Raw genomic sequence first — 18418 nt, 5'->3', positions numbered from 1 at the left:
ACCAGAAATATCACTATAAAGAAAAGTATGGACTCTCTTATGACTATAGACACATACATGCACACATACACACAAACACACACACTCATATGCAACATTAATCCAGCAATACGTAAGAAGAAATATAAACCATGCCCAAGTAGGATTTATCCCAATAATGCAAGGTTGGTTTAAAATCCAAAAATCAATTAATGTTAAACACCATATCAATAAAGGACAAAAAACATATTATCATCTCAATAGACACAGACCGACAAACTGCAAAAACTATCCATGATAAACAAATTTTTTTTTTAAAAAAGGGAAAAAGGTAAAGGGCAACCTGGTAAAGGGCATGTATGAATAATATTTAATGGTGAAAGACTGGATGTTTTTCCCTAAGTTCAGAAACAAGACCAGTATGTCTACTCTCACTACTTATATTCAACACTGTATTGGAGGATATAGCCAGGGCAATTAGGGGGGAAAAAGAAAGGGGGGAAAAAGGGAAAAGAAAACAAAGCATCCAGACTAGAAAAAGAGTTAAACTAACTCTATTTGTAGATGACTTAGTCTTATACATAGAAAATCCTAAGAAGAACACTAGAAAATAATTAGAATAAATGAATTCAGCAGAATTGCAAAATACAAGATAAATATATAAAACTTAATGATATTTCTATACACTTGTAGTAAAAAATGATGTTCAACATCGCTCATTATTAGAGAACTGTAAATCAAAACCACAATGAGATATCATCTCACACTGGTCAGAATGGCCATCATCAAAAAGTCTACAAACAATAAATGCTGGAGAGGATGTGAAGAAAAGAGAACTCGCTTGCACTGTTGATGGGAATGTAAATTGATACAGCCACTATGGAGAACAGTATGGAGCTTCCTTAAGAAATTAGGAATAAAACTACCATATGACCCAGCAATCCCAATACTGGGCATATACCCTGAGAAAACCATAATTCAAAAAGACACATATACCCCAATATTCACTACAGCGTTATTTAAAATAGCCAGGACATGGAAGCAACCTAGCTGTCCATTGACAAAGGAACGGATAAAGACGTTGTGGCACATATATACAGTGGGATATTAGTCAGCCATAAAAAAGAATAAATGTGAATCAGTTGAACTGACATAGATGAAACTGGACTTTGTTACACAGAGTGAAGTAAGTCAGAAGGAGAAAAACAAATATCATATGTTAACTCATATATATGGAATCTAGAAAAATGGTACTGATGAACTTATTTGCAAGGCAGGAATAGAGATGCAGACACATAGAGAATGGACTCATGGACACAGTGGGGGAAGGAGAGGGTGGGACGAATTGAGAAAGTTAGCACTGACATATACACTACCATGTGTAAAATAGATAGCTAGTGGGAAGCTGCTGTATAACACAGGAAACCCAGCCTGGCACTCTGTGACAACCTAGAGGGGTGGGATGGGGTGGTGGGAGGGAAGCTCAAGAGAGAGGGAATATACATATAGTTATGACTGATATGCAGTGTTGTACAGCAGAAATTAATGAAACACTGTAAAGCAATTACCCTCCAATTAAAAAATAAATGATAAATATAAAAAAGAAACAATATCATTTATAATAGCATTAAAAAGAATTGTGAATAAACATATCAAAAGAAGTACAAAATGTATATGCTGAAAACTGTAAAACATTGTTAAAATAACTTGAATAACTTAATAGGAACTTCCCTGTCAGTCCAGTGTTTTAAGTCTCCACGCTTCTACTGCACAGGGCGGGTTCAATCTCTGGTCAGGGAACTAAGATCCTGCATGGCACAGCTAAATAAACAAATAAAATGGAAAAGACCTCATTAAAAAAAAAAACTAAATAAGTAGAAAGACATACCACTTCATGGATGACATTTTAACAGTATTAGACATAATGTCTAACATAATGTCTAATATTGTTAAAATGTCAATACTCCCCAAATTGATGTGTGGATTCAAAGTAATCTCCATCAAATGTCCAGCTTTCTCCCTTACAGACATTTATAAGCTGAACCTAAAATTCATATGGAAATTCAAGAGGCACAGAATGGCCAAACAATCTTGAAAAATAAAAACAAGGCTAGAGTGATCACATTTCCAAATTTCAAAACTTATTAAACACAGCTACAATAATCAAGACAGTGTGGTTCTGGAATTAGAATAGACATATGTGTATGTGTCTTCAGTCACTCAGTCATGTCCAACTCCTTGCGACCTTATGGACTGTAGCCCACCAGACTCCTCTGTCCATGGGATTTTCCCAGCAAGAATACTGGAGTGGGTTGCCATTTCCTCCTTCAGGAGATCTTCCCGACCCAGGGATCGAACCCATGTTTCCTGCGTCCCCTGCATTGCAGGCAGATTCTTTTACCAATGAGCCATTGGAGAAGCCCAGGATAGACAGACAGATCAATGGAATAGAGTTAAGAGTACAGAAATAAACCCATGTATCTGTGGTCAATTGATTTTTGAAAAGGGTGCCGAGGACATTCAATGGGGAAAGAGTTGTGTTTTCAACAAATGGTGCTGGGAACACTGGATAGGCATATTCAAAAGATGAAGTTGGACCCTTATGTCACATCATATACAAAATTAACTCAAATGGATCAAAGGCTTAAATGTAACATAAATGTAAATATTCATTATGTTGAATTAGGCAATGGATTCTTATGTATGACACCAAAGACATGAGTAATTAAAGAAAAAATAGATATAATTGACTAACCAAAATTTTAAACTTTGGTATTTCAAAGGATATATCAAAAAAGTGAAAAGACTCCATCAATAAAAGGACCCATGGCAAGACAGTCCATGTCAGATCCCAGGAGAATAAGAAACGAGATCCCCAAATATAAGCAGGGGCTGAAGAACTTGGACAAGAAGAATAAAGAGGTCATAGCAGTTAACTGCATCTAAAATTAATTTTCTTACAGTTTTAAAGTATAAGACCTTCAGGATTATGAAGATCTCTTCAAATGCAATCAACCTATCTAACTTTATTCTTGAAGGTAATCTCACATACCCAAATTTAAAATGTTCAGAGATAATATGAAACATATCTGAGACATCACTCTACTTATGAGAATAACTGCTTAGAGAAAGCAGATGCACAGGTACCTGAGATGCACAGGATACTTATAAAAACACAATTCAGCAGAGAAACTATTTTTTTTTTATTTTAGTTGGGGGCTAATTACTTTACAAGAGAGAAACTATTTTTAAAGTACAAAAATTACTTGGGGAGAATTCAGACAATGATTTACTTAGACAATAATTTGTGTTTTATTCTCTCTGCTGTAAAACATCAAAAAGTGAAAGGTACTAGACCTTCTCCATTCTAAATCAATGGCCACATGAATGTGTCCAGAATGTAGGCTCCATAGCCAAGGACCTTCTTAATAACTGTTCTATGACAGAACTTAAGAAAAGAAGTTGAAAAACACATGAAGGACAAAAATCCCCCAGTGCCTGCCATCAGATCTTGTTTGAGAGATGGCAGCTTATAAAAAGGTATTGGTATAGACAGTGGCTTAAATATCTGAGGGGAAAAATAATGGAAAACGTTGAGCTTCTCCAGGACAATGAGGAAAGAATACTAGACTTCCAGGGAGTAATGAAAAAAGAAAAAGAAAGAAAGAAAGTGAAAAGACAACACACAGAATGGGAGAAAAATATTTTCAAATAATATATATGTTAAGGGACTAAACATACATAAATACATAAATTCTTGCAATTTAATACTAAAATGAATAATCCAATTAAAAAATTGACAAAGGAGACTTCCAATTTCTAGTCTGGCACATAAGAAGAAGTCATCACTCCATCCTAATAAGTAAAAAGCTGAACAAACTAAAAAATTAACAACTCTTCTAGATCTGTCAGTGAGGTAACAAGGCAAACACTGCCCCCCAAGTTGGGGAACAAGCAGGCAGATTCAGAGAATCACAACTTGCCAGAACAGAAACCCACGAGCAGAAACTTCCATGGGAACCAGTATTGGGTTAGAAAATTCTGAACTATTGATGAAATGCCGGAGTATCAGAGTGGACAAGCCTGAAAGATTAAAAAAAAATCCAGGAAGACCCAGTCATGGAGATACCGCACTCTCAAGATTCCAGTAGGAGGAGGAGAAAGTAATCTTTTTGAAATATGCTAAGCCATTCTGTTCTACCCATAAGAGAAACTGTTTTACAAGAGCCTAGTCTATTGGGGTCTTATTAGAGCCTGCTCAACCTAGAGGAAGGGAAATAGTCAACTCTTGCCCCCCTCTAAACACTCTGTACCACCTAAGTGGGGAGAATAAAAACCTGAGAAACACATAAATTTCACAGCCCAGGGACACAGGGTCACTGAAAGATTAAGGCTTAATCAGAGGATTTATAAAACACTTCTCCTCCCACCATACTTTTACCAGTACATTACAACAGTCCTATTTACCAAAGTTCCTTTTACCTCATACACCATGTCTGGTTTCCAGTGAAAAACAACAAGGCATGCCAAAAGGCAAAATACAGTTTTAAGTGACAGAGCAAACATCAGAACCAGACCCAGACATACCAGATGCTAGAATCAGGCCATGAATTTAAAGCAACTATGATAAATATGCTAGGGGCTCTAATGGAAAAAGCAGATAACATGCAAGAACGGATGAGTAATTTAAGCAGAGAGATGAAAATTCTAAGAATTAAAAAGATTTTCTACAGATCAAAAACACTGTAACAGAAATGGAGAATGCCTGTGACAGACTCATTAGTAGACTGGACGTGGCTGAGGAAAGAATCACTGAACTTGAGAATATCAATAGAATCCTCCAGAAATAAAAAGCAAAGTGAAAAGGACTTTTCTAAAAAAAGAAAAAGAATATCTAAGAACTGTGGGTCAACAAAAATAAAAGTGTAATATATGCAAAATGGGAATACCAGGAGAAGAAATTAAAAAAAGAAGAATTTTTTCTTATTCTAAATTATTCTAATAGATGCCAGTTTGCTCAAATAGCAACAGTGCATTCAATTATGTATACCTGTGTGTATGTGTTTATAATGAAGTGAAATGAGTGACAGCAATGATAAGAAAGAACAAGAGGGAGGAATTAGGATTATTTTGTCATTATAAGGCATTTGTGCTACCTGTGAAACAGTATACAGTTGTCCCTAGGTATCCACAGGGGATTGTTTCCAGGAGTCCTCAATCCATGGATGCTCAAGTCCCTTATATAAAATTCATAGTACAGTTGCCCCTCCATATCTGCAGGTTTCACAACTGTGGATTCAACCAAACGCAAATGGAAATTTCAATATGCAGTTGGTTGAACCCACAGATGCAAAACCTGTGAATTAAGAGGACTAACTATATATTTATTGGAAAAAATCTGCATATAAGTGGACCTGTGCATATTGTTCAAAAGTCAACTGTAGTGTTATTTGAAAACTGGACTTGGATTAGCCACAGATGTATATTGAAAACTCTAGGGCAACCACTAAAAAGGGAAAAAACAAAAAGTATAGTTGCTGTTCTAAGAAAAGAAACAAAATGGAACTATAAAATGTTCAGTTAAAACCACAGAAGATACAAAAAGAATAAAAGATAAAAACAGGAACAAAGAACAAGGGCAGCAAATAGAAAACACTAATGAATATGATAAATATTATCACTTTGAATGTTAATGGTCAAAATCTACCATTGAAAAAATAGAGATTATAAAAATGAATTAAAAAAATAAGACCCAGTATGTGTTGTCTATAAGAAGCCCATTTAAAATATAAAGACACATATAGATTAAAAGTAACTGTATGGGGACTTCCCTGGTGGTCCAGTGGTTCTGAATCTGCCTTGTAATGCAAGGGGCATGGGTTCAATTCCTGGTTGGGGAGCTGAGATCCCACAAGCTGCAAAGCAACTAAGCCTGTATCCCATGTGCTGCAACTAAGACCTGATGCAGCCAAATAAATAAAATATTTTTTAAAAAAGTAAATGAATGGAATAAAATATACCATGCTAACACTAACAAAAAAAGAGGAGTAGCTATATTAATTTCACACAGAGTGAAATTTAAGCAAGAAAAGTTATCAGGGATAAAGAAGAGCATTACATAATGATAAAAGGGCTAATTCTCCAGGAAGACATAACAGTCCTTAATGTATATACAACCTAACAACAGAGGATTAACTTATGTGAGGCAAAAACAAATAGCATTGCAAAGAGAAATAGATAAATCCAATATCTTGTTTAGATACTTCAACATGCCTCCATAAAATAGAACTGTCGGAAATGAACAGTTCTAGCAGACGGTGAGGCTCTAGCTGAACTTAACAACACCATCAATCAACTGGATATAACTGACATCTATAGACTACTTCATTCAATAATAGTAGGACACACATTTTTTTCTCAAGTTCACATGGAACATGTACCAGGATAGATCACAGTCTAGGCCATAAAACACACCTTAACAATTTGAAGAACAGAATTTAGAAGAATAGAAATCAAACAATTTTTGCTGTCAGGCCACAGTGGAATTAAACCAGAAATCATAACAGAAAGATGACTGGAAAAATTCCAAAATATATGGAGATTAAACAACATACTTCTAAATAACACATGGTCATGGAGAAATCTCAAGAGAAATTTAAAAATATTTTGACTAGATGAAAATGAAAATATAACTTATCAAAATATGTGGGATACTACAAAAACAATGCTTAGAGAGAAGTCATAGCATTGAATGCACGAAAGAAGAAAGTTCTAAAATCAGTAATCTCAGTTTCCACCTAAGGAAACTAGAAAAAGAAGAGCAAATCAAATTCTGAGTAAGCAGAAGAAAAGACAATAGCAAGAATTAGAGCAGAAATCAATGAACCTGAAAATAGAAATCAATAGAAAAAAATCAATGAAACTAAAAGCTGGTCCTTTTAAAAGGTCAATATACTAAATTATACATTGGATTGTACACTTTAAATGGGTGAGTTGTGCGCTGTGTGAACTATACCTCAATAAAGCTATTTTTCAAAATCAGATCAAGACTATAAAAACAGCAAAAAGGCCAGTGGTTACCAGGGGTTAGGGAGGAGAGAGGGATAAATAAGAAGAACACAGAAGATTTTCAAGGTGGTGAAACTATTCTGTATGATACTATAATGGTGGCTATATGTCATCATACAATTGTCAAAACCCACTGAATGTACAGTACCAAATATGAACTATGGACTTTGGGTGATAATGATGTGTCATTATAGGTTCATTAATTTTAAGAAATGCACCACTCTGGTGCAGAATGTTGATTGTGGAGGAGGCTGTGCTTGTGTGGGGTCAGGGGGTATGTAGGAACTTTCAGTTTAATTTGATGTGAACATAAAACTGCTCTAAAAATAAAGTCTATTAAAATTGTTTAAATCAGAGACTCTTCAAATAGAATGTGAAATAACAATAAAACAAAAAATACTATACCTTTATACTTTCTCTCCCATGGCTGTTTTTTAGGCCTAGCAAAACTAGGTCCATAAAAAGTACAGTCCATGTCCTCCTTTGCTATTTAGACTGAGAAGCCTATCTCCTCCTTAACTTGAATAGGCTGATCAGAGAACCTCATTAGGACCTCTGTTTTAGATTCCCTGTGGCACTTCAACTCCAGGCATTCTGTTTCACTCTACCCAGACGAGTGACCTAATGAAGTAAATCCAAAAGGTGATCTACACTAACTATGGAGAAATCTGTACCTTTTATACTTTTACAATTACCATCTTCTCTGTTTTTAACTAGCATGGTCTGTCTACTTGATCTGTTGATGGTTTTGCCATCTTACCCAGAATTCAAGATTCACATCAAACAAACAAAAATATTAAAAACACTAAAGATAAATCTGGATAAAATGCTAATGTTAAATGCACTGTTATGGAAGGGAAGTGTAGAAGACTTAATTTGTTACAAACTCAAGAAACAAAGGAAGCTACCCTCCTTCAAACTGGCCTGATTAGCACCCATTGTAGCCCTGATCTCCAAGATGTTCTGACCTTGAAACTTCTTGCTGCAAACTGTCCTTATAAGAAATAACTAATTGCATGCCTACCTGTCAACAAAGGTTTGTCTAGTCAAGGCTATGGTTTTTCCAGTGGTCATGTATGGATGTGAGAGTTGGACTATAAAGAAAGCTGAGCACCGAAGAATTGATGCTTTTGAACTGTGGTGTTGGAGAAGACTCTTGAGAGTCCCTTGGACTGCAAGGAGATCCTATCAGTCCATCCTAAAGGAGATCAGTCCTGGGTGTTCACTGGAAGGACTGATGTTGAAGCTGAAACTCCAATACTTCGGCCACCTGATGCAAAGAGCTGACTCATTTGAAAAGACCCTGATGCTGGAAAGATTGAGGGCAGGAGAAGAAGGGGATGACAGAGGATAAGATGGCTGGACGGCATCACCGACTCAATGGACATGGGTTTGGATGGACTCCAGGAGTTGGTGATGGACAGGGAGGCCTGGCGTGCTGCGGTTCATGGGGTCGCAAAGAGTCGGACATGACTGAGCGACTGAACTGAACTAAACTGATGCCTACCTGTGAAGAATCATTCATCACATTACTGCACTCCCATCTCATTTACTCTTCCTTCCAAAGCCTGATAATAGTGACTGTATATTGAGCTCTAAGTATGTGCTAGGCATCATGTTATACACTTTATATAATTTTTCATTTAATCTGTACAATAACCATATAAGTATACCTAATCTATTTGATAGGTAAAGAAAACTGAAGTTTGAGAAGGTAACTAATTTTCCCATGATCACACAACTGGTAAGTTAAAGAGCTGGGATTCATTCTCTTAAATATTAAAGAAATCTTTAAAATGTTATTATCATCTCTATAGAGCTAATATTTCTTTAGAAAAAGATACTTCATAACTGAATCACCTTACTGTATACCTGGAACTAACACAACATTGTAAGCCAACTATATAGTCCAATATAAAATAAAAACCAAAAAACAAAAAAATAAAATATTGTTAGTTTTTTAAAAAAGAAAGAAAAAGGTACTTCATTAAAATTAAGCTTCTATCCATTTTAACTTCAAAGCATACTTCTTTCCTATTTAACCTTGCCTTCATAGGTATTTTTATTGCAGTTCAACCTGAGTTTCTTCATGCTTGAAGTCAAGCCAGGTCTCAAAACAGACGTAATTCTCCCAGTATTTTTTTTTCATGAATTCCACTCTAGTGAACTTGTATATAACCCCCAGGGTCATCTTCACCTGTTTTGCTGCTTATGTCCCAAGCCTTAACTTCTCCTCTAGGGCCTAAGATTCATATCTAGATTTTTTCATACTCCCCTACTTTGGTTTTTTTCTTTCTTGTTCTTTTCAGAGAACAAGAAATTAGTCCATAGGGACTACTCACCTGGCTAGACCAGAATGACATAGATTGCCTCATGAACTGGAATTCTGACAGCCCAAGAGCTCAATATCCTAGGTCACAGATGATGAAGAGGACTGTACAGGCAATTGCTTTTTTGTGGTCTCTTTTCTGATGGCTGCTGGAATGACAAAAAAAAAAAAAGAAAGAAATATTACATCTTATAAGAGTAACCATTAAACTCTTTCATATTATTACAAAGTAGAATCAATATAACAAGTCCCCAGCATAATCATAAATAATTTTCCTGCTGTTATCAACCAATGCCAAATATACAGTATTAACATAAAAACAGCTGTAAGGCTTCTTGCTAGCTAACCAACTCCCCTCCTCCATCCCATTGCCAGCAATTATGCACCTCAGTGTCCAATTATTTCAATGTTCTTTCAGTTCATAACAAATGATAGCTAGAATTGAAAATGTGCCAGATTACCATCACAGCAGTTAATCTTCTTAAAGTTTTCATAGCTGGAGCTCTACATCTACAATTCAGTCTCATTTTTGCTTTACATTTTCTCTTCTCCTACACTCTTATGTTTCTTATACATAGACACAATCATGTCAAATAGAATCAGTCAGGGCAACTGAGATCAAAACCCCCATACTAAAGCAGATTCTACACAGTCTTCTATATATAGTGAATTACAGATGGTTCTGGAAAAGAGAAGATTATTCCAAAAAGTCAATACATTTTTAAAGCTCCAATTTTCTAATTACAAGAGACCAGAACTCATCAGTCTCCTGGATATATTCCTATCAAAATTATGATTTATAGTCACCTTCAGTTCCAGTGGTGGCATTAATAACTTATCAAACATACACCAATATCCCATTTGTCACAAAGTATTCTAAAGTCAAATTGCTTCCCAGCTACCAATATCAGTTCCAAAATTTCCCTAAGATCTAAATACAATAATTTCAAAAAGTTTCCTTAGTATATCATCTAACTAATAATATTTTTAATAATAACCCTATTTATAGTCTAGATTCAAACTAATTTGAATTGTTTGAATTCAAATAATATTATCTTCTAATATACTCCAAATTACAGGCTTCTCTGGTGGCTCAGTGGTAAAGAATCCACTTGCAATGCAGAAAACATAGTAGACATGGTTCAGTCCCTCGGTTGGGAAGGTCCCCTGGAGGAGGGCATGGCAACCCACTCCAGTATTTTTGCCTGGAGAATCCCATGGACAGAGGAGGCTGACGGGCTACAATCCATAGGGTCGCAAAGAGTTGAACACAACTGAAGCAACTGAACATGCACACACGCATACTCTGAATCACACCTATGCTTAAGCGAAAAAAAAAAAAAAAAGAACTATCCACCATTTCCTAAAACCTTCTTGCTTTTGGTCTTGCTCATCCATTCAAGGAGTCTCTATCTCCTCTCCTTAACTCTGGGTGTCCCAATTTTGTTTCCCTTGCAAAGTTCTTAATTGGAAGCTATTCATTTTCCTTTATTCATCCCTTCCCATAAATCAAGACCAAGTTAGCATCGTCTCATGTGTTGTTCACTGGATCCCCAAAGTATTATTTTACTCAACAGCCCTTCTTTCTTCAGAGTTTATACTGCTTAATTTTATCATCCTGTTAATGTTAAATGTCAACTTTCAGATCTCCCCCTGACATTCACTAAGGACTTTGGTACCACTGTTTTCTTTCCCCTTTTCATTCTGAAAGCCTTCACTATTCCCCTTGATGATCTAACATACAAACTTCACAGCTCCATGACATATCCTATTTTAATTTCTTCAGCTCAGTCATCCATTTCTGTAGTGACACCTGGAATGGCTCTACCTCCAAAACCAGAGTCTGCACTCAGAACTACCTGTTTTTCTGCCTGTCCTACACTTTACAGTCTTCGAATTTACCCTTCAACTTTCCAAAGGCATTCGATTCATCAACCCTTTGGACTTCACTTCCTTCTCTACCTAGGAAAGATTCCATGGACAGTGGGACTTCAGTGACAGTAACCAGCACTCTCAATTCTGCTATCCCCTTGATTTTCCACTATATTTATCCTGCCAATCCCTACTCACAAAACCCAACGATTTCTTTTTTCTATTCCTGTTTACAAATTACAAAGTACTATTAAGGAAAATGCTATACTCCTGACCACTAGTTTCTCCTCCACCCAATTGATCTTCTATTGCTATCACAGTGATCTTTTACTTTTTGCAGGGGAGGGGGCTGCACTGAGTCTTCTTTGCACCACACAGACTCTCTGGTTACAGTGCGTGGGCTTAGTTGCCCCTCAGTATGTGGGATCTTAGTTCCCTGATCAGGGATCAAACTCATGTCCCCTGCATTGGAAGGTAGATTCTTAACCACTGGACCACCAGGGAAGTACCAGAATGATCTTTTAAAACATAGATTACACAAGACTTCATGAATGGCAGAATGAGGGGCTCAGCTAATTTTCTCCTCATGAAAACAATGATATAACTGTACAGATTTTTCAAAAACAACCATTTCAAGATTCTGGAAATAGACCAAAATTAAAAAATATATTTAAAAGTATTTAAGAAAATCTATTAAATGTTGGCTAAGAACAGTGGGAATCTATGGTGTTTCAGCCTGAGGCTTGTTCACATTCCCACCTCCCTCCCCAGCTCTACTGGAGCTGATATTATAAGGTTAGGGCAAGTCAAGCCATAAAAACCAACAACTTGGCTGCTGGAGGGGAATTATTTGTATGGGAATGAGCACACACAAAAAAATTTCTATGCCCAGGGGTGTTGAAGATAACAGCAAACTCCTTAGATCAGAGAAAATGATCATCACAGTTACCTGAGATTACAGCACTGGTTGGGGCAAGCAACAGAACAACAGGCCTGCTGAAAGTTTAGCAGAGAGATGCAGAAAGCAAGACAACCCTGGTAGGGCTTGATAAGCTCACTCATACCCCCGTGGGTCTACAATGCTATGCGTATGTACAAGGTTGCACTCAAGCTCAAGGTACTAGAGAGGATCCTACTTAACTACGTTTCCCTGCCTGAATGTGAAGCCTTACAAAGGTACAGAGGAGACAAAAGAAGGCCTAGCAGAAAGTAAACATCAAGGAAGATTTTTTAACTCACCTGAACTTCGACTATTCTTCTGAACCTACACACAATTCCATCGACAAAGAGCAGAAGACAATACTGGCCCAGTGTATTTAGAGACAATCTCTAATAAAACAACTGGCTGAACACTAAGCTATCCTGACCCGTATGACACCAAGGAAGCCAAGCTTACAAATAAAAAGAGTAGAAACATTAATAGGCTACACACTGAAGAGACAGAATTCACAGAATTAATCTAGGCAAGCCACCACAGCAACCTCAGAGACAGAATGAGTAGGAATCAGAACCTGAAATTAACCTTTTGAGGAACTGCCAACTGTTTTCCAAAGTGGCTACACCCAATAGGATGGCTATGGTCAAAAAGATGGACAATAAACAAGCTTCGGCAAGGATGTGGAAAAACCTGGAACTCTCATACACTGTTGCTGGGAATGTAAAATTGTGTAACTGCTTTGGAAAACAGTGTACCACTGTTTACAATAGCTAGAACATGGAAGCAACCTAGATGTCCACCGACAAATGAATGGATAAAGAAGCTGTGGTACATATATACAGTGGAATAAAAGCCATAAAAAGGAACACATTTGAGTAGTTCTAATGAGGTGAACGAACCTAGGGCCTGTTATACAGAGTGAAGTAAGTCAGAAAGAGAAATATAAATATTGTATTCTGACGCATATATATGGAATCTAGGAAGATGGTACTGATGAACTTATTTTCAGGGCAGCAATGGTGAAACAGACCTAAAGAAAAGACTTATGGACATGGTGGGAGGGGAGGAGGAAAAGGGTGAGATGTATGGAGAGAGTAACATGGAAACTTGCAATGCCATATGTAAAATAGATAGCCAATAGGAATTTGCAACATGACTCAGGGAACCCAAATAGGGGCTCTGTGACAATCTAGATGGGTGGGATGGGGAAGAAGATGGGAGGGAGGTTTGGGAGGGAGGGGACATGCATGTATCTGTGGCTGATTCTTGTTGATGTTTGAACAAAAACCCCACAAAATTGTATAAAGAAATTATCCTTCAATTAAAAAAAGCAAAGTGGCAAAAAACAAGTGTTGCCAGTTCCTCAAAAGGTTAAACTTAGAGTAACCTACCATATGCCTCAAACAACCCAAAATATCCATCAATTGATAAATGGATAAACAAAATATGGTATATTCATATAATGGAATACTATTTGGACATAAAAAGGAATAAAGGAAGGTCTGTCACATAACATGGATGAACCTTGAAAACACTATGCTAAGTAAAAAAGTCAGACCAAAAGGAGACATATTGTATGATTCCATTTATATAAAATGCTCAGTTCAGTTCAGTTCAGTTCAGTTCAGTCATTCAGTCATGTCCGACTCTTTGCAACCCCATGGACTGCAGCACGCCAGGCTTCCCTGTCCATCACCAACTCCTGGAGCTTGCTCAAACTCATGTCCATTGAGTCGGTGATGCCATCCAACCATCTCATCCTCTGTCGGCCCCTTCTCCTCCTGCCTTCAATCTTTCCCAGCATCAGGGTCTTTTCCAGTGAATCACTTCTTTGCATCAGGTGGTCAAAGTGTTGGAGTTTCAGCTTCAGCATCAGTCCTTCCAATGAATATTCAGGACTGATTTCCTTTAGGATGGACTGGTTTGATCTCCTGGTGGTACAAGGGACTCTCAAGAGTCTTCTCCAACACCACAGTTCAAAAGCATCAATTCTTCAGCACTCAGCTTTCTTTATGGTACAACTCTCACACCCATACATGACTACTGGAAAAACCATAGCTAAGACTAGATGGACTTTTGTTGGCATAGTAATGTCTGCTTTTTAATATGCTGTCTAGGTTTGTCATAGCTTTTCTTCCACAGAGCAAGCATCTTTAAATTTCATGGTTTTGCTTTATTTTTTTTTGCTATATTTTGCTTAAATTTCATGCAGTCACCATCTGCAGTGATTTTGGAGCCCAAGAAAATAAAGTCTGCCACTGTTTCCACTGTTTCCCCAACTATTTGCCATGAATTATGGGACCGGATACCATGATCTTAGTTTTTTGAATGTTGAGTTTTAAGCCAGCTTTTTCACTCTCCTCTTTCACCTTCATCAAGAGGCTCTTTAGTTCCTCTTTGTTTTCTGCCATAAGGGTGGTGTCATCTGCATATCTGAGGTTATTGATATTTCTCCCAGCAATCTTGGTTCCAGCTTGTGCTTCATCCAGCCTGGCATTTCTCAAGATGTACTCTGCATATAAGTTAAATAAGCATGGTGACAATATATACCCTTGATGTACTCTTTTCCCAATTTGAAACCAGTTCATTGTTTCATGTCTAGGTCTAACTGTTGCTTCTTGACCTGCATACAGGTTTCTCAGGAGGCAGGTAAGGTGGTCTGGTATTCCCATCTTTTTAAGAATTTTCCACAGTTTGTTGTGATCCACACAGTCGAAGGCTTTGGCATAGTCAATAAAGCAGAATTAGATGTTTTTCTGGAACTCTCTTGCTTTTTCGATGATCCAACAGATGTTGGCAGTTTGATCTCTGGTTCCACTGCCTTTTCTAAATCCAGCTTCAACATCTGGAAGTTCTCAGTTCATGTACTGTTGAAGCCTCGCTTGGAGAATTTGGAGCATTACTTTGCCAGAGTGTGAGATGAGTGCAAGTGTGTGATAGTTTGAACATTCTTTGGCGTTGCCTTTCTTTGGGATTGGAATGAAAACTGACCTTTTCCAGTCCTGTGGCCAATGCTGACTTTTCCATATTTGCTGGCATATTGAGTGCAGCACTTTAGCAGCAGCATCTTTTAGGATTTGAAACAGCTCAACTGGAATTCCATCATCTCCACTAGCTTTGTTCATAGTGATGCTTCCTAAGGCCCACTTTACCTCACACTCCAGGATGTCTGGCTCTAGGTGAGTGATCACACCATTGTGGTTATCTGGATCATTAAGATCTTTTTTGTATAGTTCTTCTGTGTATTCTTGCCACCTTTTCATAATATCTTCTGCGTCTGTTCAGTTCAGTTCAGTCGCTCAGTCGTGTCCGACTCTTTGCAACCCCATGAATCGCAGCACGCCAGGCCTCCCTGTCCATCACCAACTCCCGGAGTTTACTCAAATTCATGTCCACTGAGTCAGTGATGCTATCCAGCCATCTCATCCTTTGTCGTCCCCTTCTCCTCCTGCCCCAAATCCTTCCCAGCATCAGGATATTTTCCAATGAGTCAACTCTTCGCATGAGGTGGCCAAAGTATTGGAGTTTCAGCTTCAACATCAGTCCTTCTAATGAACACCTAGGACTTAACTCCTTTAGGATGGACTGGATGGATCTCCTTGCAGTCCAAGGGACTCTCAAGAGTCTTCTCCAACACCACAGTTCAAAAGCATCAATTTTTCGGCTCTCAGCTTTCTTCACAGTCCAACTCTCACATCCATACATGACTACTGGAAAAACCATAGCCTTGACTAGATGGACCTTTGTTGGCAAAGTAATGTCTCTGCTTTTTAATATGCTATCTAGGTTGGTCATAACTTTCCTTCCAAGGAGTAAGCGTCTTTTAATTTCATGGCTGCAATCACCATCTGCAGTGATTTTGGATCCCAAGAAAATAAAGTCTGCCACTGTTTCCACTGTTTCCCCATCTATTTGCCATGAAGTGATGGGACCAGATGCCATGATCTTAGTTTTCTGAATGTTGAGCTTTAAGCTAACTTTTTCACTCTCCTCTTCCACTTTCATCAAGAGGCTTTTTAGTTCTTCTTCACTTTCTGCCATAAGGGTGGTGTCATCTGCATATCTGAGGTTATTGATATTTCTCTCGGCAACATTGATTCCAGCTTGTCATTCTTCCAGCCCAGCATTTCTCATGATGTACTCTGCATATAAGTTAAATAAGCAGGGTGACAATATACAGCCTTGACGTACTCCTTTTCCTATTTGGAACCAGTCTGTTGTTCCATGTCCAGTTCTAACTGTTGCTTCCTGACCTGCATACAGATTTCTCAAGAGGCAGGTCAGGTGGCCTGGTATTCCCATCTCTTTAAGAATTTTCCACAGTTTATTGTGATCCACCCAGTCAAAGGCTTTGGCATAGTCAATAAAGCAGAAGTAGGTGTTTCTCTGGAACTCTCTTGCTTTTTTGATGATCCAGCAGATGTTGGCAATTTGATCTCTGGTTCCTCTGCCTTTTGTAAAACCAGCTTCAAGATCTGGAAGTTCATGGTTCACATACTTTTGAAGCCTGGCTTGGAGAATTTTGAGCATTACTTTGCTAGCGTGTGAGATGAGTGCAATTGTGCGGTAGTTTGAATGTTCTTTAGCATTGCCTTTCTTAGGGATTGGAATGGAAACTGACCTTTTCCAGTCCTGTGGCCACTGCTGAGTTTTCCAAATACCACCCTTATGGCAGAAAGCAAAAAAGAACTAAAGAGCCAAAATGACCAACACAAAGGGAAAGAGGAGGGGCACCCGCTACATGTTCTCTAGGCCTTTTAGAAAACATGGAGTTGCTCCTTTGGCCACATACATGCGAATCTACAAGAAGGGTGATATTGTAGATATCAAGGGAATGGGTACTGTTTAAAAAGGAATGCCCCACAAATGTTACTGTGGCAAAATTTGGAGAGTCTACAATGTTACCCAGCATGCTGTTGGCATCATTGTAAACAAACAAGTTAAGGGCAAGATTCTTGCCAACAGAATTAATGTGCGTATCGAGCATATTAAGCACTCTAAGAGCTGAGATAGCTTCCTGAAATGTGTGAAGGAAATGATCAGAGAAAGAAGGAAGCCAAAGAGAAAGGGACTTGGGTTCAGCTGAAGCACCAGCCTGCTCTACCCAGAGAAGCACACTTTGTGAGGACCAATGGAAAGGAACCCGAACTGTTGGAGCCCATTCCCTATGAATTCATGGCCTGATGGGTGTAACAATAAAGACCTGGACTGTACAAATGTTTCTCTTAATTGAGTAAGAGGTGCTGTGTCCAAATTCAGTGGGTGATGTCTTTTCAAATTTAGTGTTTTTTCTTCCTGAAAGATGAAAGATAGTTTGTTGTTCAGTATGCTCCATTTTTTAATAAACTGCCAGATATTATTTATAAAGTAAAAAAATAAATAAATAAACATAAGAACCAGTGCCATCAAATTCTAAAAACTCTTGAAAATACTCTGCAGATCCCTTCAAAGCACTGTAAGTATCTACCTACATCTGCTTCCTCTAAGTGTATGCATGCTAAGTCACTTCAGTCATGTCTGACTCTTTGAGACCCTATGGACTGTAGCCCACCAGGCTCCTCTGTCCATGGGATTCTCCAAGCAAGAATACTGGAGTGGGTTGCCATGCCTTCATCCAGGAAATCTTCCCCACCCAGGGATCAAACCCATGACTCTTGAGTCTCCTGCATTGGCAGGTGGGTTCTTCACTACTAGCACTGCCTTTCTCTCAAATACTCAAGTTAAACTTCAAAAACTCATCCAATTTTCATTTGTTTAATAACTAATATTACAAAAATATTTTCTATTTTTCATTGCTTATGTGTAATGCTTAATTTACCCTGTAGGCTTTTTATCTGCTACTCTGAAAACACAACCACTACTCATAAATAGTTTCTCTGATAAAATTTTCCAAAACTTCAAGTCACTGATTTTAAAAATGTTTAAAAATATAACCATAAAAGAATTAAATATTCATCCTGCCAATCATGTTCAAACTATGTTTCAGTATACCAAATAGACCTAGCCAGTCAGAGAAAATTCTTTACAAAAGATTTCCAGCTAACAGATGTAGAAAGAACGATAGAACTAGAAAAATCACCAGTTTGAAGCCTCTTATAAAATAACTGATTTAGATAATGATCATTGTGTATACATTCGTGCTTAGTCGCTCAGTCATGTCCGATTCTTTGTGACCCCATGGACTATAGCCCACCAGGCTCCTCTGTCCGTGGAATTTTCCAGGCAAGAATACT

The 18418-nt window shown here is 37.8% G+C and overlaps 1 protein-coding gene and 1 pseudogene across 1 annotated transcript in view; one reads left to right on the top strand and one right to left on the bottom strand.

The window, feature by feature from the left end:
• Positions 1-285: 285 nt before the first annotated feature.
• Positions 286-18418, bottom strand: part of SNX12 (sorting nexin 12) — a 72174-nt gene continuing 54041 nt past the window's right edge. The window contains exons 5-6 of the transcript XR_014075949.1: positions 9390-9525; positions 286-1800 (exon numbers count right to left, since the gene is read on the bottom strand). The gene's annotated coding sequence lies outside the window, so the exon portion shown is untranslated. The remainder of the gene's footprint in view (positions 1801-9389; positions 9526-18418) is intronic.
• On the top strand, positions 16888-17369 carry LOC145535451 (large ribosomal subunit protein eL21 pseudogene; annotated as a pseudogene).

The sequence above is a fragment of the Giraffa tippelskirchi genome, chromosome X (genome assembly GCF_054371585.1).
Source record: "Giraffa tippelskirchi isolate mGirTip1 chromosome X, T2T-mGirTip1v1.2.pri, whole genome shotgun sequence".
In the NCBI taxonomy this organism is placed as follows: domain Eukaryota; kingdom Metazoa; phylum Chordata; class Mammalia; order Artiodactyla; family Giraffidae; genus Giraffa; species Giraffa tippelskirchi.
The sequence above is the reverse complement of the archived record's forward strand: the minus strand, read 5'-3'. Positions and strand labels throughout refer to the sequence as shown.